Below are 10,162 nucleotides of genomic sequence, written 5' to 3' on the forward strand. Positions count from 1 at the left end.
GCTTAGCACTCATGTATTTGGGGAGTTTCTCCCATTCTTCTCTGCAGATCCTCTCAAGATCTGTCAGGTTGTATGGGGAGCAACGCTGCACAGCTATTTTCAGGTCTCTCAACAGATGTTAGATCGGGTTCAAGTCTGGGCTCTGGCTGGGCCACTCAAGGACATTCAGAGACTTGTCCCGAAGCCACTCCTGCGTTTCCTTGGCTGTGTGCTTAAGGTTGTGCTGTCCTGTTGGAAGGTGAACCTTTGCCCCAGTCTGAGGTCCTGAGTGCTATGGAGCAGGTTTTCATCAATGATCTCTCTGTACTTTGCTCCGTTTATCTTTCCCTCAAGCCTGACTACTTCCCAGTCCCTGCCGCTGAAAAACATTCCCACAGCATGCTACTGCCACCACCATGCTTCACTGTAGGGATGGTGCAAGGTTTCCTCCAGACGTGACGCTTGGCATTCAGGCCAAACACTTCAGTATTGGTATCAGACCAGATAATCTTGTTTCTCATGGTCTGAGAGTCCTTTAGGTGCCTTTTGGCAAACTCCAAGTGGGCTTTCATGTGCCTTTAACTGAGGAGTGGCTTCCATCTGGCCACTCTACCATAAAGGCCTGATTGGTGGAGTGCTGCAGAGATGGTTGTACTTCTGGAAGGTTCTCCCATCTCCACAGAGGAACTCTGGAGCTCTGTCAGAGTGACCATTGGGTTCTTGGTCACCTCCCTGACCAAGGCCCTTCTCCCCCGATTACTCAGTTTGGCTAGGAGGCCAGCTCAAGGAAGAGTCTTGGTGGTTCCAAACTTTTTACATTTTAAGAATGATGGAGGCCACTGTGTTCTTGAGGACCTTCAATGCTGCAGACATTCTTTGGTACCCTTTCCCAGATCTGCGCCTCGACAGAATCCTGTCTCGGAGCTCTACAGACAATTCTTTCGACCTCACGGCTTGGTTTTTGCTCTGACATGAACTGTGGGACCTTATAAAGGCAGGTTTGTGCCTTTCCAAATTCTGTCCAATCAAAAAGAATTTACCACAGGTGGACTTCAATCAAGTTGTAGAAACATCACAAGGATGATCAATGGAAACAAGATACACCTGACCTCATTTTTGAGTCTCAAAGCAAAGGGTCTGATTACTTACAGTTGAAGTTGGAAGTTTACATACACCTTAGCCAAATACATTGAAACTCAGTTTTTCACAATTCCTGACACTTAATCCAAGTAAAAATTCCCTGTTTTAGGTTAGTTAGGATCACCACTTTATTTTAGAATGTGAAATGTCAGAATAATAGTAGAGAAAATGATTTATTTCAGCTTTTATTTCTTTCATCACATTCCCAGTGGGTCAGAAGTTTACATACATTAAATTAGTATTTGGTAGCATTGCCTTTAAATTGTTTAACTTGGGTCAAACGTTTTGGGTAGCCTTCCACAACCTTCCCACAATAAGTTGGGTGAATTTTGGCCCATTCCACCTGACAGAGCTGGTGTAAAGGAGTCACGTTTGTAGGCCTCCTTGCTCACACATGCTTTTTCAGTTCTGCCTACAAATTTTCTATGGGATTGAGGTCAGGGATTTGTGATGGCCACTCCAATACCTTAACTTTGTTGTCCTTAAGCCATTTTGCCACAACTTTGGAAGTATGCTTGGGGTCACTGTCCATTTGGAAGACCCATTTGCGAACAAGCTTTAACTTCCTGACTGATGTCTTGATGTTGCTTCAATATATCTACATAATTATCCATCGTCATGATGCCATCTATTTTGTGAAGTGCACCAGTCCCTCCTGCAGCAAAGCACCCCCACAACATGATGCTGCCACCCCCGTGCTTCACGGTTGGGATGGTGTTGTTCGGCTTGCAAGCCTCCCCCTTTTTCCTCCAAACATAACGATGGTCATTATGGCCAAACACTTCTATTTTTGTTTCATCAGACCAGAGGACATTTCTCCAAAAAGTACGATCTTTGTCCCCAAGTGCAGTTGCAAACCGTAGTCTGGCTTTTTTTGGCGGTTTTGGAGCAGTGGCTTCTTCCTTGCTGAGCGGCCTTTCAGGTTATGTCGATATAAGACTCGTTTGACTGTGGATATAGATACTTTTGTACCTGTTTCCTCCAGCATCTTCACAAGGTCCTTTGCTGTTGTTCTGGGATTGATTTGCACTTTTCGCATCAAAGTATGTTAATCTCTCGGAGACAGAACACGTCTCCTTCCTGAGCGGTATGATGGCTGCGTGGTCCCATGGTGTTAATACTTGCGCACTATTGTTTGTACAGATGAACGTCGGCATCAACGATGTTAGGATGAAACAGTCAGAGGTCACCAAGCGCAACATAGCTTCAGCATGTAAATCAGCTAGAAAGATGTGTCAGCATCGAGTAATTGTCTCTGGCCCCCTCCCAGTTAGGGGGAGTGATGAGCTCTACAGCAGAGTCTCACAACTCAATCGCTGGTTGAAAACTGTTTTCTGCCCCTCCCAAAAGGTAGAATTTGTAGATAATTGGCCCTCTTTCTGGGACTCACCCACAAATAGGACCAAGCCTGGCCTGTTGAGGAGTGACGGACTCCATCCTAGCTTGAGGGGTGCTCTCATGTTATCTACGAACATAGACAGGGCTCTGACTCCCCTAGCTCTACAATGAAATAGGGTGCAGGCCAGGCAGCAGGCTGTTAACCAGCCTGCCAGCTTAGTGGAGTCTGCCACTAGCACAGTCAGTGTAGTCAGCTCAGCTATCCCCATTGAGACCGTGTCTGTGCCTCGACCTAGGTTGGGCAAAACTAAACATGACTGTTCGCCTTAGCAATCTCACTGGAATAAAGACCTCCTCCATTCCTGCCATTATTGAAAGAGATTGTGATACCTCACATCTCAAAATAGGGCTACTTAATGTTAGATCCCTCACTTCAAAGGCAGTTACAGTCAGTGAAGTAGTCACTGATCATAATTTTGATGTGATTGGCCTGACTGAAACATTGCTTAAGCCTGATGAATTTACTGTGTTAAATGAGGCCTCACCTCCTGGTTACACTAGTGACGATATCCCCCGTGCATCCCCCAAATGCGGAGGTGTTGCTAATATTTACGATAGCAAATTTCAATTTACAAAAAAAAAAAAAGTTTTCGTCTTTTGAGCTTCTCGTCATGAAATCTATGCAGCCTACTCAATCACTTTTTATAGCTACTGTTTACAGGCCTCCTGGGCCATATACAGTGTTCCTCACTGAGTTCCCTGAATTCCTATTGGACATTGTAGTCATAGCAGATAATATTCACATTTTTGGTGACTTTAATATTCACATGGAAAAGTCCACAGACCCACTCGCAAAAGGCTTTCGGAACCATCATCGACTCAGTGGGTTTTGTCCAACATGTCTCTGGACCTACTCACTGCCACAGTCATACTCTGGACCTAGTTTTGTCCCATGGAACAAATGTTGTGGATCTTAATGTTTTTCCTCATAATCCTGGACTATTGGACCACCATTTTATTACATTTGCAATCGCAACAAATAATCTGCTCTGACCCCAACCAAGGAGCATCAAAAGTCGTGCTATAAATTCTCAGACAACCCAAAGATTCCTTGATGCCCTTCCAGACTCCCTCTGCCTACCCAAGGACGTCAGAGGACAAAAATCAGTTAACCACCTCACTGAGGAACTCAATTTAACCTTGCGCAATACCCTAGATGCAGTTGCACCCCTAAAAACATTTGGCATAAGAAACTAGCTCCCTGGTATACAGAAAATACACAAGCTCTGAAGCAAGCTTCCAGAAAATTGGAACGGAAATGACGCCATACCAAACTGGAAGTCTTCCGACTAGCTTGGAAAGACTACTGTGCAGTATCGAAGAGCCCTCACTGCTGCTCAATCATCCTATTTTTCCAACTTAATTGAGGAAAATAAGAACAATCCGAAATGTATTTTTGATACTGTCGCAAAGCTAACTAAAAAGCAACATTCCCCAATAGAGGATGGCTTTCACTTCAGCAGTAATAAATTCATTAACTTCTTTGAGGAAAAGATCATGATCATTAGAAAGCAAATTACGGACTCCTCGTTAAATCTGTGTATTCCTCCAAAGCTCAGTTGTCCTGAGTCTGCACAACTCTGCCAGGACCTAGGATCAAGGGAGACACTCAAGTGTTTTAGTAATATATCTCTTGACACAATGATGAAAATAATCATGGCCTCTAAACCTTCAAGCTGCACCCTATTCCAACTAAACTACTGAAAGAGCTGCTTCCTGTGCTTGGCCCTCCTATGTTGAACATAATAAACGGCTCTCTATCCACCGGATGTGTACCAAACTCACTAAAAGTGGCAGTAATAAAGCCTCTCTTGAAAAAGCCAAACCTTGACCCAGAAAATATAAAAAACTATCGGCCTATATCGAATCTTTCATTCCTCTCAAATTTTTTGAAAAAGCTGTTGCGCAGCAACTCACTGCCTTCCTGAAGACAAACAATGTATACGAAATGCTTCAGTCTGGTTTTAGACCCCATCATACCCCTGAGACTGCACTTGTGAAGGTGGTAAATGACCTTTTAATGGCGTCAGACCGAGGCTCTGCATCTGTCCTCGTGCTCCTAGACCTTAGTGCTGCTTTTGATACCATCGATCACCACATTCTTTTGGAGAGATTGGAACCCCAAATTGGTCTACACGGACAAGTTCTGGCCTGGTTTAGATCTTATCTGTCGGAAAGATATCAGTTTGTCTTTGTGAATGGTTTGTCCTCTGACAAATCAACTGTACATTTTGGTGTTCCTCAAGGTTCCGTTTTAGGACCACTATTGTTTTCACTATATATTTTACCTCTTGGGGATGTCATTCGAAAACATAATGTTAACTTTCACTGCTATGCGGATGACACACAGCTGTACATTTCAAAGAAACATGGTGAAGCCCCAAAATTGCCCTCGCTAGAAGCCTGTGTTTCAGACATAAGGAAGTGGATGGCTGCAAACTTTCTACTTTTAAACTCGGACAAAACAGAAATGCTTGTTCTAGGTCCCAAGAAACAAAGAGATCTTCTGTTGAATCTGACAATTAATCTTGATCTTGATGGTTGTACAGTCGTCTCAAATAAAACTGTGAAGGACCTCGGCGTTACTCTGGACCTTGATCTCTCTTTTGATGAACATATTAAGACTGTTTCAAGGACAGCTTTTTTCCATCTACATAACATTACAAAAATCACAAACTTTCTGTCCAAAAATTATGCAGAAAAATTAATCCATGCTTTTGTTACTTCTAGGTTAGACTACCGCAATACTCTACTTTCCGGCTACCCGGATAAAGCACTAAATAAACTTCAGTTAGTGCTAAATACGGCTGCTAGAATCCTGACTAGAACCAAAAAAATGTATCATATTACTCCAGTGCTAGCCTCCCTACACTGGCTTCCTGTTAAAGCAAGGGCTGATTTCAAGGTTTTACTGCTAACCTACAAAGCATTACATGGGCTTGCTCCTACCTATCTTTCCGATTTGGTCCTGCCGTACATACCTACACGTACGCTACGGTTACAAGACGCAGGCCTCCTAATTGTCCTTAGAATTTCTAAGCAAACAGCTGGAGGCAGGGCTTTCTCCTATAGAGCTCAATTTTTATGGAATGGTCTGCCTACCCATGTGAGAGACGCAGACTCGGTCTCAACCTTTAAGTCTTTACTGAAGACTCATCTCTTCAGTAGGTCAAATGATTGAGTGTAGTCTGGGCCAGGAGTGTGAAGGTGAACGGAAAGGCTCTGGAGCAACGAACCACCCTTGCTGTCTCTGCCTGGCCGGGTCCCCTCTCTCCACTGGGATTCTCTGCCTCTAACCCTATTACAGGGGCTGAGTCACTGGCTTACTGGTGCTCTTCCATGCCGTCCCTGGGAGGGGTGCATCACTTGAGTGGGTTGAGTCACTGACGTGGTCTTCCTGTCTAGGTTGGCGCCCCCCCCCCCCTTGGGTTGTGCCGTGGCGGAGATCTTTGTGGGCTATACTCGGCCTTGTCTCAGGATGGTAAGTTGGTGGTTTAAGATATCCCTCTAGTGGTGTGGGTGCTGTGCTTTGGCAAAGTGGGTGGGGTTATATCATGTCTGTTTGGCCCTGTCCGGGGGTATCATCGTTGGGGCCACAGTGTCTCCTGACCCCTTCTGTCTCAGCCTCCAGTATTTATGCTGCAGTAGTTTATGTGTCGGGGGGCTAGGGTCAGTCTGTTATATCTGGAGTATTTCTCCTGTCTTATCCGGTGTCCTGTGTGAATTTAAGTATGCTCTCTCTAATCCTCTCTTTGTCTCTTTCTTTCTTTCTCTTTCTCGGAGGACCTGAGCCCTAGGACCATGCCTCGGGACTACCTGGCATGATGACTCCTTGCTGACCCAGTCCACCTGGCCGTGCTGCTGCTCCAGGTTCAACTGTTCTGCCTGCGGCTATGGAACCCTGACCTGTTCACCGGACGTGCTACCTGTCACAGACCTGCTGTTTTCAACTCTCTAGAGACAGCAGGAGCGGTAGAGATACTCTCAATGATCGACTATGAAAAGCCAACTGACATTTACTCTTGAGGTGCTTACTTGTTGCACCCTCGACAACCACTGTGATTATTATTATTTGACCCTGTTGGTCATCTATGAACATTTGAACATCTTGGCCATGTTCTGTTATAATCTCCACCCGGCACAGCCAGAAGAGGACTGGCCACCCCTCATAGCCTGGTTCCTCTCTAGGTTTCTTCCTAGGTTTTGGCCTTTCTAGGGAGTTTTTCCTAGCCACCGTGCTTCTACACCTGCAATGCTTGCTGTTAGGGGTTTTAGGCTGGGTTTCTGTACAGCACTTTGAGATATCAGCTGATGTAAGAAGGGCTATATAAATACATTTGATTTGATGAACGTGGTACCTTCAGGAGTTTGGAAATTGCTCCCAGAGTTGTGGAAGTCTACAATTTTTTTCTGAGGTTTTGGCTGAGTTCTTTTGATGATGTCAAGCAAAGAGGCACTGAGTTTGAAGGTAGGCCTTGATATACATCCACAGGTACACCTCCAATTGACTCAAATGATGTCAATTAGCCTATCAGAAGCTTCTAAAGCCATGACATCATTTTCTGGAATTTTCCAAGCTGTTTAAAGGCACTGTCAATTTTGTGTATGTAAACTTCTGACCCACTGGAATTGTGATACAGTGAATTATAAGTGAAATAATCTGTCTGTAAACAATTGTTGGAAAAATTACTTGTGCCATGCACAAAGTAGATGTCCTAACCGACTTGCCAAAACTATAGTTTGTTAACAATACATTTGGGGAGTGGTTGAAAAACAAGTTTTAATGACTCCAACCTAAGTGTGTGTAAACTTCTGACTTCAACTGTATCTCAATAAGGTATTTCTGTTTTCTATTTGTAATACATTTGCAAACACTTCGAAATCCAGTTTTTGCTTTGTCATTATGAGGTATTGTGTGTAGATTGAGGGAAAAATGAATGTAATCCATTTTGGAATAAGGCTGTAACGTAACAACATGTGGAAACAGTCAAGGGGTCTAAATACTTTCTGAATGCACTGTAAACCTTGGTCGACCCCCCCCCCCCACAGCTTGGAATGTAATCAATACATTTTTTGCAGCGAGCGTCTTTTAAAACATACCCACCTGCTATGTGGTTAAAATGTGTTACAAGTGACATCTGATCTGAGTCAACCTTGTGAGTCTCAGGTGTAACATTAACTATACAGATGGCACAGACGGAGAACGGCAACATCTTATGAGTTCCAAACCGATTTTGCTAGTTTGTGACTTTTTTTTCATGTTCATCTTTACTTTTCTTGTACAGGGAGTTCATACCATTATCACATATGACCGCCAAGCACTGCTGGACATCAGATCGACAGTTACTAACCTTCGACCTCCATTTTCAAATCGCAAGGCCGCCGGGCCAGATGGAACTCTAGGGCGTGTTCTCAAAGCATGGGCAGACCAGCTGGCAAGTGTCTTCACTGACATTTTCAATCTGTCCTTGTCCCAGTCTATAATCCCCACATTTTTTTCAAGCTGACCACCATTTGTCCCTGTTCCCATGAACTCCATGGTAACCTGCCTAAATTACTGTAATTATTAAGTGCTTTGAAAGGCCGGTCATGACACACATCTACACCATCATCACAGACACCCTGGACCCACTCCAATTTGCATACCGCCCCCTACAGATCCACAGATGACGCAATCTCCATTGCACTTCACATTGCCCTCTCCCACCTGGACAAGAGGGGAAATAACTATGTGAGAATGCTGTTCATAGACTGCAGCTCAGCGTTCAACATCATAGTTCCCTCCAAGCTCATCACCAAGCTGGGGACCCTGGGACTGAACACCTCCCTCTTCAACTGGATCCTGGACTTCCTGACGGGCCGGCCCTAGGTGGTAAGGGTAGGCAACAACACCACTGCCACACTGATCCTCAACACGGGGGCCTCTTAGGGGTGTGTGCTTAGTCCCCTCCTGTACTCTCTGTTCACCTACAACCGCATGGCCAGGCACGACTCCAACACCATCAGTAAGTTCTCTGACGACACGACAGTGGTAGGCCTGATCACCGACGGCAATGTGACAACCTACTGGGAGGAGGTTATGGATTTAGCAGTGTGGTGCCAGGACAACAACCTCTCCCTCAACGTCAGTAAGATCAAGGAGCTGATCGTGGACTACAGGAGAAAGAGAGGAGAGCACACCCCCATTCACATTGACAGGGCTGTAGTGGAGCAGGTCGAGAGTTACAAGTTCCTTGGCATCCACATAACTCAGGACTTAACATGGTCCACATACACCCACACAGTCATGAAGAGGGCATGACTGTGCCTCTTCCCCCTCAAAAGATGAAAAGATTTGGCATGGGCCATCGGATCCTCAAAATGTTCTACAGCTGCCCCACCGAGAGCATCTTGACTGGCTGCATCACAGCTTGGTATGGCAAATGTACTGCTCTCGACCACAAAGCACTACGAGGGTAGTGCCAACAGCCCAGTACATCGCCGGGGCCGAGCTCCCTGCCATCCAAGACGCCTATAACAGGCGTGTCAGAGAAAGGCCCCCAAAATTGCCCCAAACTTCAAGCCATAGATAGTTCACTCTGCTACCGTCCAGCAAATGGTACCGGAGTATCAGCTCTTGGACCAACAGGCTACCAGATAGTTTCTACCCTCGAGCCATTAGACGGATAAATAGTTCATTAATTGCGCACACACACACACACAAACACAAACACACACACACACACACACACACACACACACACACACACACACACACACACACACACACACATACCGACAACTCAAACATACATACAAACACACTTTTACACTCATGATATGCTGCTGCTACTCTGTTCATTGTTTTATTATTACTAGTATCTATCCTGATGCCTAGTCACTTTACCTTGTAAACCTTTACCACTGTACATATCTACCTCAAATAGCTCGTACCCCTGCACATTGATCTGGTACTGGTACTCCATGTATATAGCTCCACATTGATCTGGTACTGGTACTCCCTGTATATAGCTCCACATTGATCTGGTACTGATACTCCCTGTATATAGCTCCACATTGATCTGGTACTCCCTGTATATAGCTCCACATTGATCTGGTACTGGTACTCCATGTATATAGCTCCACATTGATCTGGTACTGGTACTCCCTGTATATAGCTCCACATTGATCTGGTACTGGTACTCCCTGTATATAGCTCCACATTGATCTGGTTCTGATACTCCCTGTATATAGCTCCACATTGATCTGGTACTGGTACTCCATGTATATAGCTCCACATTGATCTGGTACTGGTACTCCCTGTATATAGTTCCACATTGATCTGGTACTGGTACTCCATGTATATAGCTCCACATTGATCTGGTACTGGTACTCCATGTATATACCTCCGCATTGATCTGGTACTGGTACTCCCTGTATATAGCTCCACATTGATCTGGTACTGGTACTCCCTGTATATAGCTCCACATTGATCTGGTACTCCATGTATATACCTCCGCATTGATCTGGTACTGGTACTCCCTGTATATAGCTCCACATTGATCTGGTACTGGTACTCCCTGTATATAGCTCCACATTGATCTGGTACTGGTACTCCCTGTATATAGCTCCACATTGATCTGGTACTGGTACTCCCTGTATATAG

This window comes from Salmo trutta, chromosome 39, assembly GCF_901001165.1.
Source record: "Salmo trutta chromosome 39, fSalTru1.1, whole genome shotgun sequence".
In the NCBI taxonomy this organism is placed as follows: Eukaryota; Metazoa; Chordata; class Actinopteri; order Salmoniformes; family Salmonidae; genus Salmo; species Salmo trutta.